Genomic DNA, 6,258 nt, shown 5'->3' on the forward strand with positions numbered 1-6,258 from the left:
CAGGAGCTTACTAAGAGAAAAGTGTCGGTTGGTAAGGCAAAATGGATAATTCTCATGGCCTTCACATTGCTGATTAGCCTTTCCTTTTCATCCTGTGGAATTTTGTCTACTTCAAGAAGAAGAGTGTTGTACTCCGCTTGAGTTTTAATAACCCTTTTTGTACCTGCATGAGCAAACGTCTCTTTAGTTATTGCCTCCCATATCAATGACCCGTGCTCTTCCAAACCTAGCACGTAATCTTCGAAGTGCAGTACCCATACTTCGTAGTCGTTTGGAAACAGAATAGGGATCCTTGTGGTAGATCCAATTCCGCTTGAAAGATTGATTGAACTAACATGAGAATCGTCGGACTGCATGTTTTCGATTTGATGAAAACATGTATGAACCAGATGTGTAAACCTAAAATCGAGTTTAGGGTAAAATAAAGATCAAGATTCAACGTCTGTAATAGATGAACTCAAAGAATACGACAAACTCAGATCCTATTATAACGGAAACCCTAATAGCTCTTTAACAGAAGAGATGTGCATGGATTACACAACCTCCTGCTCTGATACCAATTGTTGAGATTAAAACTATAAAGATCGATAGATGCAAACAGGTAAATAGATTAAGAACAAAGAATGATTATCAAATGTGTCGTATGATTCAATATCACAACCTTAGAAGTGCTCTATTAAGAACTGCTACTGTAAAGGTGTGTAGGGTTTACAATGCAATTACACGATTACCAAAACTAGTGCATGCCTGCACCTTAAATAGCTAAACCCTAATAAATAATGAACGGGTGGACAGGCCCAACCCAAATACATAAGTGATTATACAAAAAGCCCACAACGACGCAACACATTAAGCCCAACATATATTGTTTTTGGAATACTAATTTTATTAATTGAAAAATGAAATTTTCGGGTCGTATTTTTGGGATGTTATAAGTTGGTATCAGAGCCTTAGTTCGAGGGATTCAAACATTCTCTCGGGTGTGCCAGAACTCAAACTGAGGATTTGGTAAAGTTTTTCAAAAATTAATACTTTCCTTAGAAAAGAGTTTTCCTGATACAAGAAAGGGTGTGGTGCATGCAATATGTCGAGCTCAAGTAAGTTTTCCCAAATTACTCATACATGTAATCTGATATGATTTTATCTGTGAACCTGTGAATCGAATGCTAGTTAGGGCTAATGATCTGGTCAGTTTTTCATAATAGAATGCTAGGAGAGATGCCTTTGTATGCCTGTTGTATGAGCTTCTAGACTTGCATGCTAGTACTGATTTGTCAGTGATAGGGTGGCCGGATTAGGTGATGCTTGATTCTGGTTACCTGATGCTCGAATGCTACTTGCTTTGTGCTTTTATGAGTTCTTACTAACTTCAGCTAACTAGTAAGCGAATATGCTAAGTTACATATTATGGGAAGTAAATAATTTTAGAAGGTTACGTTTTAACTCTATTGCGCACCTCTTGTTTGAGTCAAACCGTTGTAGTGTGAGACCTTTCATTTGAAGAATTATCTGGTTTTAGTGGTATGTAATTTTATTCGTGGGATAGTTAGAGGGAGTTAGCGGGAGTTCCTTCTGCAATTGATTGCGGAGAGTGGTATGGAGTTTGCCCTATGAAAACCTAGGAGGAGATCTAGTGCTGGGAGCCTTATCTGTGAAGGGAAATTGTATGGATATAAAGTGACTTGGTTGAGTCAAGGAAATTCTTGAGGAAAGTATGGATAGATATGGAAAGTAGTGTAGGCCCGTACTACTAGAACCAGAGGATCCGTACGAGGGACCGTGCAGGGTTAGTGGTGTTGGCTGCTTCAAGTGCAACCGGACGGGTCATTATAACAAGGATTATACTGCTACCACCACCCTGGGATCTGATCTGATTTGCTTTGCAATCAGAGGGGCCACAAGAAGGCCTGTTGTCCGACTTTGGCCACAGCAGGACCGGTGTTAGGGTCGGGCAGACGTGTCTGTGGTAAAGAGCAGAGCTTTCCAGTTGACAGCCGAGGAGGCACGTGCAGCTCCCGACGTGGTGACGGGTATGTTTCTTCTCCTTATCTATTTATTTATATTGAATTGCTTGCTTATGTTTATGTGTTTTATTTTAGGATCGTTGCGCGTGCAGCTCCCGACGTGGCGACGCGTATGTTTCTTCTCCTTATCTATTTATTTATATTGAATTGCTTGCTTATGTTTATGTGTTTTATTTTAGGATCGTTCCTTATGAATGATATTTCTGCATTGGTATTGTTTGAGTCAAAGGCTACCCGATCTTTTGTATCGCTTGCGCTTAGCAAGAGATTTGTTGGAGCTCTGAGGGAGCTGGATTGACCTATTGATGTTGAGATTGCTGATGATAGGTATGTTGGGGTTGCGAAAGTTCATCGGGGTTGTACTCTTCAGTTGTTCAGTGAGCAGTATTTGGTGGATTTGGTTCCCATTCTGTTGTGTGGGAACAAGGTTATCGTGGGCAAGGATTGGTTGAGCCCTAATGGGGCAGTGATCGATTGTGAGAAATAGTTGGTACGAGTTCGGACCCCGAGTGGGGGAGAGTTAGTGGTTCATGGGGAGATATCTCAGCGTGGGCCGGTTTTGTGTTCAGCAGTGAGGGCCAGACGCTATTTTCAGCAGGGTTGTTCCGGTTATGTCGCTTATGTCATGGATACCCGGGATAAGGGTAAGGCGACCATGAGTGACGTGTCGATTTTGGGGGAACACCCGGATGTGTTTCCGAAGCATTTTCCTGGGGTGCTTCCGGAGAGGCAGGTTGAGTTCAGGATTGATCTGGTTCCTGGTGCAGCTTCGATAGGCAAAGCACTGTGTCGGTTGCCTCCTCGCGAGATGCAGGAGTTGTCTACATAGCTACAGGAGATGTTAGACAAGGGGTTCATTCGACCGAGCAGTTCGCCTTGGGGAGAACCGATCTTGTTCGTGAAGAAGAAGGATAGGTCTCACTGTATGTGCATCGATTACCGGGAGCTGAATAAGCTAACGGTGAATAACCGTTATCCACTCCCGAGGATTGATGATCTTTTTGACCAGCTTCAGGGTGCATCTTGGTTTTACAAGATTGATTTGTGATCGGTTTATCATTAGATGTGGGTCAGGGATGAGGATGTGCAGAAGACAACTTTCCGGACTCGTTATGGTCATTACGAGTTCGTGGTGATGCCTTTTGGGCTAACCAATGCTCCAGCCGCGTTCATGGATCTCATGAACCGCATGTGCATGCTGATGCTGGATCTCTGTAATTGTATTCGTCGATGATATCTTGGTTTATTCCAAGACTCAGGAGCAGTACGAGGAGCACTTGAGGGAAGTGCTGGAGACTTTGAGGAGGGAGAGACTTTTTGAAAGTTCTCCAAGTGCGAGGTGCAGTTTCTGGGGCACCTTGTCAACCAGAATGGTATTCTGGTCAATCCGACCAAGGTTGAGGTCATGATGTTGTTGGATTAGGTGTCTATGCCCATAACTATAATTGGTATGTACTTGACCCGAGAGTAGCATGGTCCAATTGGGTTGCATATCATGAGGACAATTTGTTAGGATGAACTTTTGAGAAGAGGTTATTTATGGTTTATTAATATATTATAAGTTCTAATATAGTAATACGAAATCATATGATTTAATTAGTATTGATCAAGAATTAGTTTGGAATTAATTTTGTGATCAAAAGAGACTAATTAAATCAATGGGGACTAATTGTGTAAATTAGTTATATTTATATGTTGGGCTTATGATCCTTGTTGGACTAAGTTTATGTATGGATACATAAAGAGTTGGGCCACATGAACCATGGATCATAAACTCATGGGTACGGATTAGGGTTAGCCTATGACCCTTGGAATCCTACATATAAATATGTGCTCCATAGCCTAAAAACGTCTCTAACATGTTCTTGGAGTTCATGGAGGTGTTTTAGTGCAAGAAGATTCTCTCTCAAGAGCCACCTTTGTCCTAGATGTGTTGTGATTCCATTTGAGGCATTCACACTATTGGTGCTAAGTTCTTAAAGGCCAAATACATCAAGGATAGCAAGCTACAACAAAAGGTATGTTATCTAACTTGTTTTACTACCCAAGTATCAAAATTTTGTATGCTAGTTAGGGTAATACCTTGGAAAAAGAAAGTCTGCTTGTATAATAGAGAAAACATAGATCCAAGGTATTTAGGGTTGCGTGTACACCTTAGGAGTGTTAGAATGCTCAAAACCCTTCAGTGGTATCAGAGCCAAGGGTTGTTTTTAATTATACTTGATTTTACTTGTTGTTTAATCTTGAAAAATCGATTTTCTGTTGTTCTGGACAGTGGACTCGCCGAGTCCCAGCACACTTCTGACCAACTCGCTGTGTTTGTTCTTGCACTCGACGAGTTGGTGCTCCAGAATGCAGATTTTCGATGTTTTTGGCTAGAATTGGACTAGGATCATTACCCTAAGCTAGTTTTGAACTTATAAACATGTTTTTGTTGTGGTAATGATCATGCTTATCCAATTTATAAGATAATTGTCAAAGTTTCATGTTTTGTATTAGTTTATATGATTATGCTAATTACATGAAATTTGTTTGATATGAATTATCTTGTTCATATGAGTTTAATCTAGATCATGGACATTATTTGACATGCTTGTTAGTTTATTTGATGATCTTTATGGCCTTTAATGTACTCCATAACTTGTCCTCAAGTTATGGAAAATGAAAAGTTTTCCTTTTAAAAGACTTCATTAAACTCATAGGTTATGGTCTTGAAGAGTTTTTTCCATAAATGTTTTTATGAACTCCATAACTTGTCCTCAAGTTATGGATTTCCAAGAGTCTTTTCATTAAAGCCTATATTAAACTCATATGTTATGGATTCCAAAGGTTTTTGAATAGTTCAAAACTTGCCGTCAAGTTTTGGAATTTGTAAATGTAGAGTCTTATTTTGACACATTTAGTTCCAAACCCTAGAATTTTAAAAGTTTAAAATTCAACCCTTATACTATTATAATATTATAGGTTTAATATTTATATATATGTATAAGAGTAAAGTCAGTCTTACCGTTAGTAGGCCTCATTCATGAAGCCGGTCTATAAGGGGGTATAAGGTTATTGCCTATAAAATGGCAGTTTAATGGGTGTACAATCTCACCCACCGCTTCCTTGACTGGTGGAGGGTCGTTAGCCGAACGGGTAGGACATGACAATAATTATCCCTTCATTAAAAGTATAATGATAAATATAAAGTAACTAAACTTTTATTAAATTCCCAATCTTAGTTACTTTATGAAAAATGCGAATATGGTGCTAACCCATGAAATTGCACTTTGCACCTTGTTATGTCGTTAGTGGAGCGTGTATGGTTAACGGGCACGCTAATCTGTGACTGACAATGCGTGGAAAAGGGTAGCTTAATGTTAATCATAGATCAATGGAGCGTGTGTGGTTAAACGGCACATTGATTAGGTGGTTGTAATTTTTTATTGGGTGTACCAAGCTAATTTGCATGGTTATTCACACCTTGTTTGTGATCCTTGGCATCCCAGTCACAAACTTGAAGGGCACAATCGAGATTTAAACATGCCATTGAATTGTTCAATGAATCTCAAAGGATCTAGGAGTTTCAATCCACTTAAAACCTAAAATTCTTTTTCGTTTTTCGTGGTGGAAATTGGTAAATCGTCATTTATCTACCTTCAAATATTTTGTAATTGGATTACGACATAGCTCTTCCAAATTGTAAAATATTGTGTTGGGTCCTAGCCTTAATATTTCATGTTGGGTGTTATATTAAGGACTAAAATCAACTAAACTTGAATTTCTCCCTTTATAGATGTCTAGTTCAGACAACTATGGTCTTCCTTATCCTTTTTGGATAAAAGCTTTCCTAATGAAGATGATATCCCACATGACGATCAAGGTGAAAGATTAATCCTTTTGTCGTGCATTAATGGGACTCGAAATCATACTTCACTTCCTCTACCTCATCCAATAATTCTCCCTAACCCACAAGTTCTAGGTCACTCAAAGCCCTATTGGCAGGAATGAAAGTCTGTATGTGCTCACGTATTGGAGATGAAGTCACATATTGACAAGCTGGGAGAGTTGGGTGTCGAAGTCTTAAGGAAGTTGGCTATTGACTGGGTTCTTCAGTCGCTTCCTAAGTCATATAGAGGGTTCTTTAAGGACTACTATATGGGAGATCACGACATGACCCTTATTGATCTAACATATTTGCTTGTTGCTGCTGAATCAGCAATGATTTGGTGCACTGGTAAAGCAATTTGAT

This window comes from Lactuca virosa, chromosome 5 (genome assembly GCF_052849685.1).
Source record: "Lactuca virosa cultivar CGN04683 chromosome 5, Lactuca_virosa_CGN04683_v6, whole genome shotgun sequence".
In the NCBI taxonomy this organism is placed as follows: domain Eukaryota; kingdom Viridiplantae; phylum Streptophyta; class Magnoliopsida; order Asterales; family Asteraceae; genus Lactuca; species Lactuca virosa.